We start from the raw sequence: 19,771 nt of genomic DNA, 5'->3' as shown, positions 1-19,771 counted from the left end.
AAAGAGAGGGAGACAGAGAGAAAAAGACAAAGTCAGAGAGACATTTTCTTTGTGGATTCCATATTTGTGAATTTGCCCATGGACTAAAATTTATTTGAAACCCCAAAATAGACACTAATAGCATTTTCTTTTTTTTTTTTTTTTTTTTTGAGACGGAGTCTCGCTGTGTCTCCCAGGCTGGAGTGCAGTGGCGTGATCTCGGCTCACTGCAAGCTCCGCCTCCCGGGTTCACGCCATTCTCCCGCCTCAGCCTCCCAAGTAGCTGAGACTACAGGCGCCCGCCACCACGCCCGGCTAGTTTTTTGTATTTTTAGTAGAGACGGGGTTTCACCATGTTAGCCAGGATAGTCTCGATCTCCTGACCTCGTGATCCACCCGCCTCGGCCTCCCAAAGTGCTGGGATTAGCGTTTTCTTGGTCATTGATGGACATGTGCAGAGGGCCAAAGTATTTGAATAATCCAGCATGCATGCTCCAGCTGAGGGGTAACAAGGTGACGCTCTGCTTCCTTTCAGCTCTCACACTGCAAACAAGTGTCTTTTTCCCTCTCTAGGTAGTCCCACGTTTTTCATATTTTGTGCTGTTGGTGATGTCACTGTCTAACATGGCCCCCAAGCATGGTGCTGCAGTGCTATCTAGAGATCCCAAGCACAAAAAGGCTGTGCTGGAGAAGCTTTGCTCAGGCAAAAGTTGTAGTGTATTGACCATGACTGCAATGTTAAGAAATCAATAGTTTATATTCAATAAGATGTCTTTAAACAGAAGCACACGAAAAGCAAGGTTATGCATTGATCTGTTGGTTTGTTGATGAAAATGTTGTGACCAGAGGTTTACCATTTCCTAACTCTATTTCCCAGAGGAGCAATAGTTCCGTATTTGCTAATTCTGTGTTCATGGAGACTTTACGGAACATTACTGTTGTGAATAACAAGAATTAATGGTATTTATTTACTTTCTCTATATGATTGTAATATTATACCCATTATCCTTATTAACATGCCCACTTTTCTTCTTTTTTTTTTTTTTTCTTTTTGAGACAGAGTTTTGTTCTTGTTGCCTAGGCTGGAGTGCAATGGCACGATCTCTGCTCATCGCAACTTCCGCTTCCCGGGTTCAAGAGATTCTCCTCCTTCAGCCTCCTGAGTAGCTGGGATTACAGGTATGTGCCACCACACCTGGCTAATTTTGTATTTTTAGTAAAGACAGTGTTTCTCCGTGTTGGTCAGGCTGGTCTCGAACCCCTGACCTCGGGTGAACCACCCATCTTAGCCTCCCAAAATGCTGGGATTATAGGTGTGAACCACTGCACCCGGCCCAACATTCCCACTTTTGTAACCTGTGTTCTATTGACCTGAGTATGGTATGCATGTACACACACAAACATACCCACTCAAAGACCTTAACTATAATCCTTTGACTTACTTATAGTTTATATTATATATAATTATATTTAATTTATATTAAATTAACATCTAATAATTTTTTTATCTTTTAGTGTTCTAGTCAAAATAGATTTATAATTTATTTTTCTTATATTTTCTCAACACCTAGTTAAAATGCTTGATTTTGCCCAAATTCTATTCTATTTGCTCCTCCTGCTTTGCATAGTTCCAATGATACAACAAACACCTATGGACTACTTTGCCTTTTTTATAACTGTTTTGTGCTAGTAAAGTGAGCCATTCAAAGAGATTCCCTCTCAGTTTTCCAAATGAGCTACCTAAAATTTTCAGTGATGTTTTATAATTATTTTTCTTAGTTCATATTAGAAATACCTTATTGATTCATACACTAAAAGGTTTGTAAACCAAAATCTACATCCCAATAGTAGTTGACAAACGTAAATGAGAACACTATTCTCACTTCAGCATAAGTGACAATGGGAATTTAAACAAACAATGCATGATTTTAAAATACGTAATTAATTCTTATCTGATCATATTTTTTACGATAATGTATGTCTTTTTCTAGAATAATCTCATTATTTTCTTGTCCAAAAAGTCCAAACAATAGATTAGTATCTGGAGTAACAGACTGAATGACAAAATATGGTTTTCCTCCCCACCAGTTGTACAAACTTGAGAAAGATATTTAACCTATTGGGGGCTCAGTTTTCAGGATTAAAGAAGACTTTACTTTTGATGGTTAAATAACATAACTTATGCTAAAAAGAAAAAAAGTTTAAAAATGGTATATGGCATATATTTAATAGCTGTTCCTTTTTCCATTTTCCCATGATAATTGTTACATTTAAACACCACGGGCATCCTATATTAGTTCTAGTTACACTAAGTTCTATTTTATTCTTTACATTTCCAAGAAAATATTTTGTGAAATATGTAGTACTACATGACTTGATGGGATGAAACATGAAATATTTAAAGAAAACCTGTTGTAAATCTCACAATATTAAGAAGCAACTCAGGCATATAGTGTAGTTTAAAAAACAGTTCAGACCAGGCATGGTGGCTCATGCCTGTAATCTTAGCACTTAGGGAGGCTGAGGCATGTGGATCACTCGAGGTCGGGAGTTCGAGACCAGCCTGGTCAACATGGTGAAACCCCATCTCTACTAAAAATACAAAAATTAACTGGGCATGGTGGCGCATTCCTGTAATCCCAGCTACTTGGGAGGCTGAGGCAGGAGAATCACTTGAACCCAGGAAATGAAGGTTGCAGTGAGCTGAGATCACACCACTGTACTCCAGCCTGGGCAACAGAGAGTGAGACTCCGTCAAAAAAATAATAATAATAACAATAAAAACCAAACAACTCAAAATGCACTCATCTTAAAGGTTAGCTGTTGAGTATTAAAGGGCATTTCTATGCTGAAAAAACTAAAAGGAAAAAAGAGCTCAGTGTAATACTTTCAACAGGATGCTAATAATTTAAGTATTTATATGGAAATGGATTTTATACTAGAGAAAAATGCGTTAACCTTATTTCTTAAAAGAGACTCGGTCACTTATATATTTAGTACACAGCGACTATTATGAACCATTTAAACGGGAAGAAAAGCGAAAACATCAGCTTGTATTCTACTGATAGGGAGTTAAATCCACACATCACGCCACAGCAGGATGCACTGCCTAAAACATATTCCCTATTTAGGTCTCTTGGTTTTCTTCAAACTTCTCCCTAAAGTATGGTTTCATTTTAATAATATCTGAAAAATAGGTGCTTTGTTTAACTCTTATTAAAGGCAACCTTTAAAAGTATTCGGATTTTTTCCTATGATTTTTCATTGTCTTTCTCTTTTATCTTCACATTTTAAACAGTGAAAAACGACAAAAATCATATTTTTAGTGACGATGAAAGAAGCACTTCTTGCATTTCATCCTATTCTGGTTGAAAGTAGGTACGACTGCCCTAGAACTATAAGGATCTACATTTATACCTAGTGTTTTCTCTGAATCCAACATGGAATAAAAACCACTCTATACACAACTTCATTAAGCAAGAGAAGCCATATGGAAATGTTTAAGGTAGATCCCTGGCCAGAAAAGCTGTATACCTAAGGATACTGCCTCTTAAAAAGCAAAGAGAATAGCATTTAAAACTTCAGGCATAAGCTTACGTGAAAAGGAAAGAGCCAGCGGTGGTCTGGGAACTGAAAACCTGGGAAAAGACTGGCTTATGTTTATAAAGCCCCTTATTGCCTGGCAAAGCTATTCTCATTTATTCTACTAGGGCTCAGAATGACACTCTAAATGAGCAGCAGAGGGCAAAAGCCTTGCAGGGTCCTTTTGCAAGTAGGTGGGTATTTCTTGAAAAACAGGTTCAATGAAATGTAATGCCAGGCAGTTAGCACGAGGAAGTTTTTCTAAAAGTTCGTCGTAGTTTTCTGTAAGCCAGGCCTTGCATCAATGACTGGCTTGTTATTTAGCCATAATTTGAAACATTTTTGGTTGCAATAGTGAATTATGAAAATACTGCCCTAATCACATGACGGCAACACGTTATGAAAGAATTGAATGAATGTGCAGGCCAGCTTGTTAGCCAGGTCACTGTAAAACACCTGAGAACTTAGCAAGTTGTTCAAGCTTTCCTCTTCTAAACTTGAGATTCTGAGGTTTGCTTTTATTCTCAAGGAAGTTCCCAGAACCATGTAGCCTTTCCTTTTTCTTCCCGCATCCCCATGCCATTCCTTACCATCCTCTGCCTACTTTCCCAATCACCATGCACCAAAAAACCATCTTGTTACATTTTACCAGAAAACTGAGTTAGAAGATTAAATTAGATGATGAGGTTAGGATGATGAACCACAAAGAGAAAAATAGGGGATGGTTGTTGGGTATAATGGGGAAACCCTCTAAGAAGCCTCAACGAAGGCTTCATTCGCCATGGCAGGCTCCATTCTACCAGGTTCTCCCCCATGAAACTCTCTCTCTCTAAGTCTGTAGTTTTCTGGTCTGTTACTTGCTGGGAGAGGACAGATGGGTTAGCATAGGATATGCCAGAGTCTTGTGTCTGTTTCACCATACGCCTTCCTATTTCTTCCAAAATTGACAACTCGGCATTTATAACGGATTTCCTAACCACTTGGTTAGAGTTCGTTAAGAACAATAGCAAAAACAGACCCAAGCTTCTACAACAGCAAGTAGCACCAGGGGATGTTTCCAGGAAAGAATGGCACCTGGTCTGTGAACTATTCACCTTGCCTTCTAACCAAGGCAGGGTTGCACAGCCAATTTGAAGCTGGCCTCCAAGACACTGGGAACAACTATTCTTCAGAGAAAGGTAAGGTGTGCTGAGCACTGCTTATTAAATTGAATGCCTGTATCAGAAGGAAAACACAATACAATCCTAACAGAACTGCTACCACTCTAATGGAAGATTCTCCCTGTTCAGGCCGCACATCCATGAAAACGTATGGAGCCAGCAAAAAGAATGTGAAAAATTAGCCATGGTAGACAGGTAGATTTCAAACATGTTGCTTGGACTTCAGTTTCTTCGCCAGCGAAATGGAGTAAGAACTGCTGTCAACATTCGTTTATCCCTAACTATTTGTCTAAATACTGGGCTAGGTAGTTTATTGCATTATCTCATTTAATCGTCACCACAGCATGAGATTCCTATTCAGGAATTATATAATCTGCTCCTCACGTACTTTCTAAAGTGACTGTTTCAACCAGGCTGATTATTGTACTATGAACACCTCCATCATAATCATGTCTTCACCTTGTCCTTATACCGTTTCTACTTCCTCAACCGCCTAAGACGTAGTCTTCACTAATGTCTCGTTTTCGCAGAAAAATTTCTGCTAGGAATCAAGAGTTAAAAAAAAAGAAGAAGAAGAAGAAAAATGACTTAATCCAGATCTATTTTCCACTGGTTTGTCTAATTACTTATGAGTTTTTAATATCTCCTCTTACACCTTATCCTTAACCATAAAGTCTCTATATATACTCAATTTACTAAAAATATGGTGTAGCTGATGTTCTAGCTTAGTCAGATGTCACGACCTCAAATTAAAATTGCATGTGCATTAATGGTCCTTATAGAACCCTTTAGTTGTTCCACCCAAAAATGAGCCATCTTGGTAGGATTTGATCTGTGAAAAGATAAAAGCAAGCTCTAAACAGCAGAGGACCAGAGAAAAGTGGTTGTAGGTATCTTAAGAAAGAACCTGAGAGAAACATTTGATATAGAGGACCAGATGACGTCGAAATATATGGAGAACACCAGTTCAGGGGCCATAAAAGCAGAAATGATTTAACCGGGAACATGAGAAAAGCTTAATGATTTCCTCTTTGCTTGCTGTCTTATGGCCTGTATAGATTAACAACATTTAACAGATTAAGAGGGCCAAGTTTTTCCATCCAAAAGACCTTTGCACTCTATGATGTGATGCTATGTAACCTAGCTAATCACAACCGGCACGTTTTATTTCTATGTGCAGATAGCTAATAAGAAAACTGTGGTGACCAAATTATTTGGTGGGGTGAGGTGCAGGGAGTCACAGGGGGATCTATCCAGGTAGAAAAGGGGCAGATGTGCGACTAAAGAACTGTAAAGTCATTCAATTGGGTAGGGAGGGGGAGAGACAATAGCAAATTTCAAAGACAGAAAATGGCCGTACAAATTACTTTTGTCCACAAGAAAAAGAAAATCCTTTTCTGCACAGAGCTGGAAAGGCCCAATTTTGCACCCTGTATGAAAGCACTTTGATCAACAATGCAAACACAATTTGAGGCAGAGCAAAACACAAAATTGTAGCTATGATTCCACTCACCAAAAGGGTGGATCTTCGATGTACAATTCAGCTAGCTTTACAGGAGTGCTCCACAGCAAAGCCAAATGACGAAGCAAGCCCGAGACCGCTTAGGCAAGAAAAAGCTGGATGTAACTGTTAAAATGAAAAAGAAAATAGGTAAGACCCAAATGAGCACATAAAGCAAACCCCCAAAAATGCAAATGAATACCATACATCTTCAAAATGTAGGAAAGTTGGAATTAGGAGCTAAATGAACTAAATTGCACTCCTTATCTCTTGAAGAGTATCTTTCAATAGAGGAGTGTAAAATATGGTATAAAACATATTGATTAGTTAAGTCACTCTGATTATGGCACACTATTACTATTAAGATACATTATCACAATTATGGAATATCTATTGTTATCCTTCAAAGTTGATGCAGTTTATACTACAAATGCAGAAATACACAGTATTAGAATGAGAGAATAATTCAGACGCATCTTTCTAGCAATATACAGACCTTATGTTTGCTCTTCAGATTTACAAATAATTTATTTCATCTTAAAATGTACAGTTTGCTCATCCATACAACTTAAGCATGATTTTGCTGACTTTTAAATTTAAATATTTACTGGCTAATACCATTGTCAATAGCATGTGGGGTATATCATATAACAGGAAGGTCCCAGTGATCCCAACACAACTTGCTCTGAGCAAATAAGTTTAATCATCTGAAAACTAGAATATAATAGCCCCCATTTCATAGAAGTGTTGCAAAGATAAAATATAAAATTCCATGAAAGCATGTGGCACAGTGCTCAGCACATAATACTCCTCCAATACATGTCTGCTGTCCTTGTCACTGTTGTTACCACCATTCCAAGGCTACATGTCTCAACTTCATCAACAGACGTGTTGGGTTCATCTCCTAATGACTGACGCCTTTGCACAAAGCAATTCCCTGCCCTCCCCACCAACCAAGGCCAAAAAAGGCAACACATCAAACTAAACCTCACCAAGACATCATTAAGTGACTCATTAAGTTCCTCCTCCTCTGGCAAGTAAAACTGGAGCAGTGACGAAGTGGAAGAAAAAAGAGAGGTTGAAAAACGGGAGAGACAATAATTGAAAACAATTAGCTCTAATTTCTCTGTTTTGCTCAAGTCATTCTCATCTTGGATGCTAAATGTATTCCTCCGCATGTCAACACAACAAGCCCCGCCTTGTCTGGCCTGTCGAAGGCAGTGTGTAGGATTCTCTAATGAGCTGGGAAGCGCCAGCTTGCCTGAGCCCATCTTGAGTGCCTCTGTCCAGCCACAGCTGCATACTATATTCTTAGACACCCTCCTTACAAGGTCAAGCAGCAATTTAAGACTGATGGCTGCATCTTCCCAACCACTCTGAGAAGCCCTTCTGCCCTCCACAAAGACACCTGACAATCTGGAATAAAAGCGTGAGTGCTAGTATCCTGATCTTCCAGACGACTGGAGGGGGGGCGGGTGGCGGGGAGCGATTCATCAAAATGCAGTGGGGAGAATGGAATTAAAACCATAGCACTCTAGGATTTGGATGATCTCCTTCACTAATAAGCACAACCTCATTCAATGTCCCTTCAATCCTCTGAGCCACAATCTTCTTGTCTGTAAAATGGGGAGCCAGTGCCTACCACAAAACTGAGTAATATCAAAAGAAGATGCTTCTGACACACAACAAAGGATAATTACCATCTATTTTTACTTTCCTTTTTAAGCTAGTTTCCTTATTATTAATACGTTACCTCGGTATATGATTATTTGAGAATGGTAGATATAGGATTGACTAATCAAGATTATGTGTCTTTAAAAGACAAATTGACAAGACTAGACAAAACTGTAAGACCTTGTGTAAACTTGCTTTGTTTTGTTTTACTTTTCAAGTCTTCAACTTGGCAAGCAGAGCCCAGCAAAGGAATATGGTTCTTTGATTCCCTCCTTAGAAACACTGCAGCCTTTATTGTCTTTATATCACACAGCTTTAGCACTTAATTATATCCTACCTTGGAATAATTAGGTGTCCTTATAATCAAGTCTGTTTACTCACTTGTGCAGTTCTGATCCTTTAATCTCTCTTGAATATTAGTTTGTAATGCTATTAAGAGCCACAATTTAACAATTTTATTACTAAATAAAATTGCAAGAATATTTTGAAGGAGTCCCACCAATGGGTTGAATTTAAAAAATTACTTTTATAATTAGGAATAGTACAAATGTATAAAATAATTATGCCTGACAAATAGAAGCACATAGGACTTGTGTGTCTTCCCACAGACTAACTGTGAAGCCTTGGCCAAGTCACTGAACTTCATCTGGGACCTGCGTGCAGAGGAACCTGTGGTAGGGTCAGATACTTGTCTCAGCTAGATCACCAATTTAGTCTAAAGATAAGTTAAGAATTACCTATAGTAACAAAACTAATAAGATGACTGTCCATTTTAGGCAATATAAAAATGTTCGGTGCTTAGTTAATCTATGTAATGTAATTATAAATGTAAAACATTTCAAAGCCTGCTGCTAAAATATCAAAGACAAACCAAGCATGATTTGTGTACAGTAGAACACTGGGTACAGTGGAATGATTGAATCACCAGGCGCTACAGTCCAACTGCCTGGTCTTCACACTTGACAGAAACACTTAACAGTCATATGATCCTAGACAAGTTATAATCCTCCGTGTTCCTTGGATTCCTCCTGGCCAAGATAGGGATAATAACAATAATAATAATAATATCTAACTCAAAGGGTTGCGGTAAAGATTATATAGATTATTCACTTAACACAATGGCACATAATAAAAAGTAGCTGTTATTAATATTTATTATGATTAGTGAAATAGAGTCACATAAAAATCCACAACTTTCCAAACTATCAGACTCACACCATATTTTGTTATTTGCATCATAAATATTTGTCAAATGAGGCTGGGTGCGGTGGCTCATGCCTGTAATCCCAGCACTTTGGGAGCCCGAGACAGGCAAATCAGGAGGTCAGGAGATCGAGACCATCCTGGCTAACACGATGAAACCCCGTCTCTACTAAAAATACAAAAAAAAAAAAAAAAAAAAGAAAAGATTTAACCAGGTGTGGTGGTAGGCACCTGTAGTCCCAGTTACTTGGGAGGCTGAGGCAGGAAAATTGTGTGAACCCGGGAGGCGGAGCTTGCAGTGAGCCGAGATCGCATCACTGCACTCCAGCCTGGGCAACAGAGCAAGACTCCATCTCAATAAATAAATAAATAAATAAATATTTATTTGTCAAATGAATACATGAGAAAGATTTTTTGACTAGTATATTTCACTCATCAAATATTCAATAACAAATGGTGCACACTTTAAGATAGTACATTTAACAAATGTTATTTACTAGGTTTTCATCTACATTAAGATGTATCAGATAAGGCTTATATGTTGATTGAAATTAAATACTTTATTAATTAAATGACAGAACTAGGCAAACTCAAATTTATAGTTTTTCTGAAATAGAAATTTCTGTTACAGTTCACATGTCAAATTTTCTGTGACGACAATGCGATCTGATCTATATTTTCAAGCTTATTTTTGAATATTTTTTAGCATCATTATAAAACTATCTAAATGGTTCAGCTAAATAAAAAGTAAGTAAACATCATTCAAAATCACATCAGCCAACGATAACCACTGCTTACACTTTGGCGAGCATCCTTCTAGACATCTCTCTATAAATAAATTTACCTGGAATAGACAAAATTGTGTATAAGTAGGACTATGCTATACATTGATTTTTATTTCAAAGCTTTTTGTCTATTGGAAATGTACTTTCTAGATTGTTGATGCCAGTTAATCTGGGTCCCCTTTTGATTCAATCAAATTATTTTAACTTTCCCTTTAATATTTGTAGAAAATTTGAGATATTCAAATACCTTATTTAAAAGTAGTATCAGATGAGCAATTTAAAATAATTAAACATTATTGACATTTGGGGAAAATTTTGGAGATTCTTTAATTTGCATCATTTAGATGAACTTTGCTACCATTAAACATATAAATCAGAAAAATTAAGCAAACACCAGACTACATATCTTACACAAATGCCACAAATGAAAGCGATATAGAAAAACCTATAAAAATCCAGACAATAGGAATAAAACTTGCAAGATGTTGTTATCTTCATTCAAACTACCAGCTCCCTTAATGGAAATTAAGTTTATAGGCTTAAAAGAAATATTAACAATTTTCCCTTTAGATATAAAGAGAATGATATTACAATGTGAGGAATGGGAGATTAGTAAATGCAAATTAATTGACTTCTTTCTAATGAATAAAAATACAGATTTCACAGACATAAAAATACGAGCATATGAGTTTCATTCCACACAGCAGAAGAAAATGAAATGATGAGTTCAAACAAATGAATTTCAGAATACTCAAGCCATTTTGCATTCTACTGTTCATATAACTATTTTAGAACTTCAGTCTTATTCCAGAAAGAAATATTCTAAGTCTGAATAAAAGATCTCTATATTACTTACTACAGAAATTTTATAATGAGGCATTTGGACCCACAATAAAATAATTTTATAACAGGAAATTATTACTTGGTCTGTATATACCAAAACCAGTCAACTAATATTATTCACTCATTTATTTGAGAAATATTTAGTTGAGTGATGATTATGTATGTGATACCACTTCAAGCTCCAGGTCTGCACTGTGTGATACAGTAGCCACCAGCTACATGTGACTGATGAGCATTTGAAATGTGAGTATTCTGCAATGACATGCACTGCAAGTATAAATTACACACCAGATTTGACAGATTTAGTATAAAAAATGCAAAATATCTCAATAACATTTTTACTTTGGTTATACATTAAAAAGATAAGGTTTGGTATCCCAGGTTAAATAAAATATATGAATACAATTAATTTCACCAGCTTTCCTCTCTCTTATTATTTATCATATGCCTACTAAAAATTTAAAATAACACATGTGGCTCACATTATTTTCTACAGAACAGCCCTTTCCTAGGCGATACTGGTGGTGAACAAAGAACACAGATGTCCTATGTATTTATGAAGTCTGCATGATTGTGACTGGGCACTAATGCTGTTTAAGGACCTGTGTCACATGCTAAGGAAGGTGTATTCAAATATAAACTGCAAGCCAACCCATGCAATTTTGCCACCTACTATTAAACTTCAGAAAGACACATCAAACGTCACTTAAGAACAGTGAGGCTGTTAAATTCGAGCAGCTTAAAATACAACTCTTCCTTAGGTAAAGAAGTCTCTCTACTAAAGTTATGGTTGTTCAATGCACCTCACTTTCTTTATCCTGAGGAAAGTGACCAATGTGCTGTGGAGAACCTACCACTGTGCTGTGGATGTGGTCCTGAGGCTCCGGAGGAAGGAGAAGGATGTCACATTTTATTTGCTTTCCATGGCAAATTTGCACAGTGGAGCAAGTGGCCTCATCACAAATGCTATTTGAAATTCATTGATATCCTCAAGCTAGCCAAGTTGGATCTTAGGAGGAAAGGGCTGGGAGAAAAATATTTCAAAACATCCAGAGGCTCCTGAAGCCTCCCTCAGGATCTGAAGGTCCACTGTGGTTATGACAAATAGATTAGAGAACTGTCGAGTGTATGTTAGAGATGAATGAGCAGAGCATAGTCTTTGGTGATCCTGACCAACATCATAAAGAAATTATGGGCAGCCAAAGAGTAATGAAAAGATATGCTTAGAATAAACTTAAAATAGCACACCTTGATTTTTTTTATAATATGTTTTATTCACTCCAAAACCACTTCTGTTCAAAAAAGTGTCTTATTCTTGTTAAATGGAATCTTGGAGTTTCCACTCTTTAGGACAGCATTTTAATTAATTTAACTCACCCTCTCTTTCATCCAGAGATTTCCACAATAATCTGTCAAATGTTGGCATGACTTTGCTCAGAATACGTGGCTTCTATCTTAAAGATGCACCAAGCCAATCAAAACACAATCATATTTTCAACATTCAAATGCAGTATCTGTGGCAAAGCTTATGTTCAAAGGCTTCAAAAAAAGGAAAAAAAAATCTGCAGAAGTTTAGAAAGATATTCTATGTAATATCGATTCATTAAGCAATTTTGAAAGGGTCAAATCTTATTTTACTTAAGGGATATCTGGTACAGAAATTACTGAAGTTTTATAAAATATGCATTCTCTCCCTGCTTATTTTCTGAATGAATAAATATGAGACCAATTTTATACAGAATCATTTCAACTTGAACTAATAATTGTGTATTGCATGCCTAGAATAATGTTTGTTTCAGATGAATACATATAAAAAGGAATGTAAAAGAAAACATTAAATCGGTCACTAATTATAATTAATTCATAGATAGTTGAGATTCATTTGCTTTTGCTAAAGTATATAAAATAGTACTCATATAGAGGCTTAGAGTGCAATCAAATGAGTACTAAATCATATAAGGACTGTTTTCATTTACCGAATGGCTTAGAATACAAAATACCATTTTTGAAGAAAAATTAGTATAAGCAGAAACCTGTAGGTCTCACTAGAAACTGTGAATCCCTTGCTGATTATTTTCTTTATTTTGAGGGATGTACATGGCTCATTTTCAGGAAATTTGAAATCATTAACAAAAATTAAAAACTGCCAAACGATGTTGCTTGGGATTTGATTTGCATTGAAACATTCTGGGACATTTGATTTGTTCATGAAATACATAAGGAGATACATAAAATTTTCATCATCTCTCTCTTTTTTTTTTTTTTTTTTGAGACGGAGTCTCGCTCTGTCGCCCAGGCTGGAGCGCAGTGGCCGGATCTCCGCTCACTGCAAGCTCCCCCTCCCGGGTTCACGCCATTCTCTTGCCTCAGCCTCCCGAGTAGCTGGGACTACAGGCGCCCGCCACCTCGCCCGGCTAGTTTTTTGTATTTTTCAGTAGAGATGGGGTTTCACCATGTTATCTCATCATCTCTTTTTAAATGTGCGTAGATAGGAAAGAATCCATGGAATAAGGATGCCTGTTAAATCATCAAAAGAGTCTGACCTTTGTGTATGGAAGCTGGCTTTCCTTAACTAAGGCCCCATCCTACTCCTTGGTTTGGTATTATAGTAATTATGATATTTAACCTTTGTCCATGAGAAACCTATTTAATTGTTGATCTGATCCCCTGAACTATCACCCACAATATCCCTCAAAGATTCATCCAGTTGTTCATCATATTCACTCCTTAATATGGAGGCAAATTAACTCTTTCCTGTACTCCCTTGCACAGCACTCACACCACCCAGGGAGACTTACTCAAGTGAGCAAGTGAACAGAGATCAAGTGAGCTGACCACTTAAAATAGTTCATCAACACACAATCATCCTTGATGAAATCAACCAGAACTACAAAATGACAGCAGAATACACACTAACTGCAGCATTCCACTGAAAGCGATACAGTACAACTACAAAAGAAAGAGAAGGAAGCTTAGTGTGCTCCGTTTGTAGGGAATTTGGTGTCCAAATACACAAATTCTGACCAGTGTTGTCTATGATAAATTTTCACAGTAAGCGCAGTAAGCTATCCAGCCCACGAATAAACCCTTCTGGAGCATCTTTAAGTGGGCTTTATGGGAATTCAGTTGGAAATGAGCACTGTACCAATAACCAGAATTGATTCCTATCTTTGCATTAAGAGTAATTCCCACTGGACTTCTATTTATCAACACGGTATTAGCCATCACCATGTATTATTTGTAGTTAGCTGAAAATAATGGCATCGTATTTCTTTAAAAATAATTCATATTTCTGTCCCTCATTCACACTACTCATACACGTGTGTGTCTGCACACACACATCCTTTCTCCCTCACACACATATACACAGCAACTCAATGCAGGCCATTACAATCAAAAGGAATTTACTGTATGTGGAATATTTTAGAAGAAGAAAGTGAAGAAGGGGCAGAGAATTGTAGAAATAACATGTGTTTGCAATATTTTGAAAATTAAAGATCCGTATACCAAATGTCGTATATATAATTATAGTTTTGTATTTTCTAAAAGTACAATCATTAAACAGATCAAGCTGTTAGATTATTAAAATAAAAGATTATGTGCTAAACTTTTAAATACACACAATGTATTTTAATCATATTGCTGTCAGATCTAATGGCATCAATAAAAGTTAGAGATACACATTCAAAATCAATTTCCGAGCTAAATACTCATTGTATAAGGTGCCAGTAGAAATAATGCCAGTCTTCCAAATGAAAAAAATAAAAGTGACCTGATTATTTACTGTATTAGTCTTACCGGCATGAATTGCACCCTTTAAAATGCAAATTCTCTAGTAATAGTAAATATAACCACCGTCTAAACAAGAAATCAGCATAATTATTGTATTAAAAAATAAATATTTTCAGAAGCAGCCAACAAATGCCTTCATCCTTTCGTTACCCTCCCCCTAATTAATTAACAGATTGGCACAGTCTAAGAGCAAAATTTATTTTCAATTAAAATAAGAATCCCGTATGTCATGATAATTTTTTGTTACTATTTCTAATGTGCAAAACAAAGGTTTGCTTTTAGCACTGAACATAGTAATCAAAACAAATCCTTTAATTTTCAATAACTGTAAGGATACTTCAAGAGTTGTTCTTGTAGCAAGGTACTACCTCAATGGTTAATCCTATTAAGAACTGAGCCATGCACTGCAACTAAATCCTCTGGGGAATTTGAGGAATGAAAGGCTTACTGCACACTTAGAAGGCAACGACTTTTGTAAAGGGCTCTATTATATGAGGAACAAAAGAATACCACTTGTGTACTTAAATATCATCTGCTTTTCCTTCCAAAATACTCCATTTTTAAGTAAAGATATGTGATTTAAATGTATTTAGAGTTCAGCTTTTGGCACGACTCTCGTTTCTGAGTAGAAGTGCCATCTGCGGGCCCCATGGCTCACGCATAATGATATGCTTACAAGCTGCTTCCCTTTTCTGCACAATGTACCCTTTTCACTTTAACATACATTTTCCATAAATTTTTGAATAACAAATTGGGCCGTGGAAGTTTGTTGAAACGGGACAAGGGAAATGCCTGTAGGCTAGAAAACGGCGATTTTACTCAAGAAATTGGTGCAGCGGAAAATATTCACTCCACCAGTCCAACCCTCCCCCAGGCCCCCATCCACCTACCTTGGGCTGTGACACTTTAAAATTGTAGGGGAAACTTCTTCTCCCCTCAATATATTAGGCCTGTACATTAACTTGGGCAAACAGCCCACATGCCTGCCATCCATTACACCTGCTGGGTGACAAACAGATGAGAGTCATCACGCAGACTCCCAACGTTTGATCTCCTGATAACGCCAGATGTCCCCCATTCACATTCAAACATAACCACCGTCATTAATGCAACTCGCCCGGCTGGCATTTAATAGGGAGAAAAAGTTGAATTCTAATCTAAAATCCTAACTATCCAAAGCTTTCAGGGTGTGAATATATAGTCTATTAAATATGCTTCAATTGTAAACTTTCTAGCTATTAAGAGAACTGATTTCATTATCAGGATGGGAGATGGTTCAGACGGGCAGATTTTGCACATATTTCAAAGGAGAAGACCTGTACAATGACCTATTTGGCTTCTGAATTTCAACAACAAAACATACCTTTACTGTACCTGTCATATGCTTAAGCACAGTAAGAATAATCTTAATTGTTGGCTGTAGTTCAAATATACCACTGGAAAGGCTGAGTGAAAAAACAAATAATTAAAGTCAAGGAAGCCATTGACAGAGAAAAATGAGATTCCCCCACCCCGGTCTAATAGCAGACATAAAACTGTTTAATGATAAGGTTCTATTAGAGAACATTAAAAAAATGCAGATACATAGGCATCGTTCTGGGTCTACTCAATAGGAATCTCCAAGGGTAAGGCTCAGGAATTTTAAAACTTCCTTGTTAATGCTTTTGAAACCAGTCCTAGACCTTGAGCTTGGCAACTCCTGGAACTGTGCATGAGAACATAATTTAGCAGTTTGGCTTTGGGCGACGTTCTTCTTTCTCATTTTTTCTTTTAAAAATAAAATATTTACATGTGTCTACTCCGTGCCTGACACGGAATACATAGAATTTGCAAGACACAAGGTTTATCTCTGGAGAGTCAACACGTGGCTCCAGAAACAGACACTGAGATGCCCAACGTGGGGCAAAAGACATTCCTATACTTGAAATATAGGGAGTGAAAAAGACCTGAGAAACTGTCTAGAAACTCACACTGTGTCCACCAACTGGACATCTCTAGAAGATGTGGGAAGAAATAAACCAGTTGACCTACATCAAAAATTCTCAATATCTATGATTTGAAGGGGGTCTGACTTCTTCAAAAGAAGAAGGTTGAATTTCGGCATTAAGGCGGAAGCCAGAAAGATCGTAGTTTCTTTCTGTATCCTTCCTGTACTAATAGTCAGATCCATTTAGACCTTCTCTCTCCTTCTAGCTCCTTCGCCCTTTGGATTTAAACTATTTTCTCTGCCAAGAAATTCTCATTGATCAGCTGTCGCAAGCCCCGTAGTCACTCCACCACAATACCCTATTATATTTTCTTCATCTAACTTATTGCTATGTGAAATTATTTTCTTTGTTTATTTTTTAATACATTTCTTGTGTGTCTCCCTACATCAGAGCAGAGACCTTGCCTGTCTTGTTCCACTGTCCCCAGGATCCAGAACAACACCTGGCATGAAGTAGGTAGATGCCCAATCCATGTTGAATGAATAAATTAATGAATCAAGAATAGTTATACAGTATTTATAATTCCTTGATTATTTCTTTCACCAGACATAGATTTTTTTTCCAATGTGTCTTCTTGGACATGGAATCTTAGTGAATTTTTCATTTAAAATCTAACCTGATTCATTTTATGTTTCTTTTGGCCTGTCCGCTATTTAGATTTTATCCATTTGGGATTTTTATGCTTGAACTCAGTTCAGTAGCAATCAATTTTTACCTAAACCCAATCTACCTTTAACCCACCTCTCAGCTGAATTTATAAAATACCCTATTACCCTTCAGAAGAGACAGAAATCCAAGCGATATTCAACTATTACATTCCATACTAAAGAAGATAAAGAGTAACAACAAAAATGCTCTCAAAGGAAAAACACTTGAGGAATTTCTGTTTCGAGGTCAAAGCAATATAGGAAAAATTCAGACCACCAACTCATAGAAGAGGAATTAAACATTGAAATCACTGCTTTAAGGCTTTTGGTAACAATGGCAAATATTACATCAGACTTAAAATTACTAAGTGCGATCAAGCCACTTTTACTTTAGTTATTTCTGCAGTTGTTCAGCACATCCCTGCAATTTCATAGCACCTACTAATGGAAAGTGAGCTCAGATTCTATTGACAGTTTCATGACAAGTCATACTTCACCTTCCATTGTCCACTCTTCTTAGCTGTTCATTATCTTGACTGCTGTGCCTACGAGATAATGATACACTCTGCTTCTACCCCTGACTGTAACACATTTTTGCTCCAGGGTTCCTTTTAATTGAAACACACTGTCTGTGTTACTGTTTTTGGTGCAAAAGTAAACACGTTTAACACAAGAATTCAGTTTGTATTTGCTTTACCAATAGGAATTGTGTAAAAAGTTACCTGCCTCTAGAAGAGTGATTGAATGATCCTTTTGAGGGTTGAATATTTTTTACTCTTTTCTTTCACTTACATTACCATTTGTCACTGCTGTGGATGTGATAATCAATTATCTCTGTGAGAAAAATTATTGTGACCATCCTTACCATTTGCCTCAGTGTCCCAAACCCATGCAGGAAATATTTAGTAATGTTTCACCAACCCTTGAGCGTAGAATTCACTGAAAATGCTTCTGCTTTTTAAAAGTTTGTCTAATAAATTGTGCCTGTTAAATTATCTGTGTCCATTGCAAATTGCATTAAATAGCCACCAGTTGACTGGAACAGAGATGCTCAACTTTAGGATGAGTGTGATCTGAGCAATGGGCTACCCTTGCAAACCACATATTCTCAGACTCTGAACTCTTTCAAGGAGAATAGCTGAATTCTTTCCACTGACAAATATATTTCAAAAAATAAATGCATGTAATAGAAGCATTAGGGTTTATTCAAGAAGAAGCAGAGAGAAGAAAGAGACTTTACTTTCTCTTCCAAGAAAATAAGTATTAATGGGGAATAACATTCGTGTTTGGGGGGGTGGTGTGCGTGTGCATGTGCGTGTGTGTGTGTGTGTGTGTGTGTGTGTGTGTTTTGAGGAGAGATTAATCATGCACCACCCCAGAAGTAAAATGTTCTTAAATGTTAACATGTAGAAGAATCACCTGGAACACTTTTAAAATTTTAGACCCCTAGACACTCCCTCAAATATTCTAATTTTCTAAGTCTGGGGAAAGGCTCGTTAAAATCAACTTTTAATGAGCAACAACAGGTGATTCTACTACAGAGAGTCCATACCTGTGATGTCCAATATGCCAGCCATGAAGCACTAAAAATGTGGCGAATCCAAACTGAGTGTTAAATGTAAAACACACACACTGGCTTTCAAAGACACAATACAAAAACAAGCATTTAAAATATCTTAATAATAGTTACATTAACTACATGTTGAGATGATAATATTTTAGGTATATTAGGTTTAATAAAATATATATATATTTTTAAATTTAATTTCCTTCCTTCCTTCTTTCCTTCCTTCCTTCCTTCCTTCCTTCCTTCCTTCCTTCCTTCCTTCCTTCCTTCCTTCCTTCCTTCCTTCCTTCCTTCCTTCCTTTCTTTCTTTCTTTCTTTCTTTCTTTCTTTCTTTCTTTCTTTCTTTCTTTCTTTCTTTCTTTCTTTCTTTTCTTTTCTTTCTTTTGAGACAGGGTCTTTCCCTGTTGATCACGCTGGAGTATGGTGGCATGATCTTGGCTCACCATAATCTCCACCTCCCAGGTTCAGGTAATTATCCTGCCTCAGCCCCCTGAGTAGCTGGGATTACAGGTGCTCACCACCACGCCTGGCTAATTTTTGTATTTTTAGTAGAGACAGGGTTTCACCATGTTTGCCAGGCAGGTCTCAACTACCTCAGGAGATCCGACTGCCTCAACCTCCCAAAGTGCTGGGATTACAGGCATGACCCACAGCACCTGGCCTTCTTTTTGCTTTTTAACATAGTCTAAAATTTTAAAAAATATATTTGTGGCTCATATTTGTATTTCTATTGTACTTTATGTATCTATGTGAACTTATTTTTCTATTGGGCAACAATGGTTGATACACTTTTCAAGGCAGAGGTAGTAAAGGAATTCTAATCGTACCACCAGGACCAAGGTGTAAGAAAAATGTTAGTATATAAGGTATATTTCAATATTTCTACAATATCTGACAAAGATATATCCATGACTGCAGTGCCACATAAGTAAATTTCTAAATGGAATTTGTTTTAATTTTAAAATTTTTGATTTATAAGTTAAAACAAATTATAAGTAGAAATTCTATATAGAAATTTACTTATTCTGGCTGGGCACAGTGGCTCATGCC

General features: G+C 36.9%; 1 protein-coding gene across 8 annotated transcripts in view; it reads right to left on the bottom strand.

Moving 5' to 3' along the window:
* Positions 1-19,771, bottom strand: part of TENM2 (teneurin transmembrane protein 2) — a 1,286,794-nt gene that overhangs the window by 1,185,888 nt on the left and 81,135 nt on the right. For all 8 annotated transcript variants that reach the window (XM_045395034.3, XM_045395036.3, XM_005558468.5 and 5 more), the window contains exon 2: positions 6,235-6,348. The gene's annotated coding sequence lies outside the window, so the exon portion shown is untranslated. The remainder of the gene's footprint in view (positions 1-6,234; positions 6,349-19,771) is intronic.

This window comes from Macaca fascicularis, chromosome 6, assembly GCF_037993035.2.
Source record: "Macaca fascicularis isolate 582-1 chromosome 6, T2T-MFA8v1.1".
Classification (NCBI taxonomy): Eukaryota; Metazoa; Chordata; class Mammalia; order Primates; family Cercopithecidae; genus Macaca; species Macaca fascicularis.
This window is presented reverse-complemented; position numbering and strand designations above follow the sequence as displayed.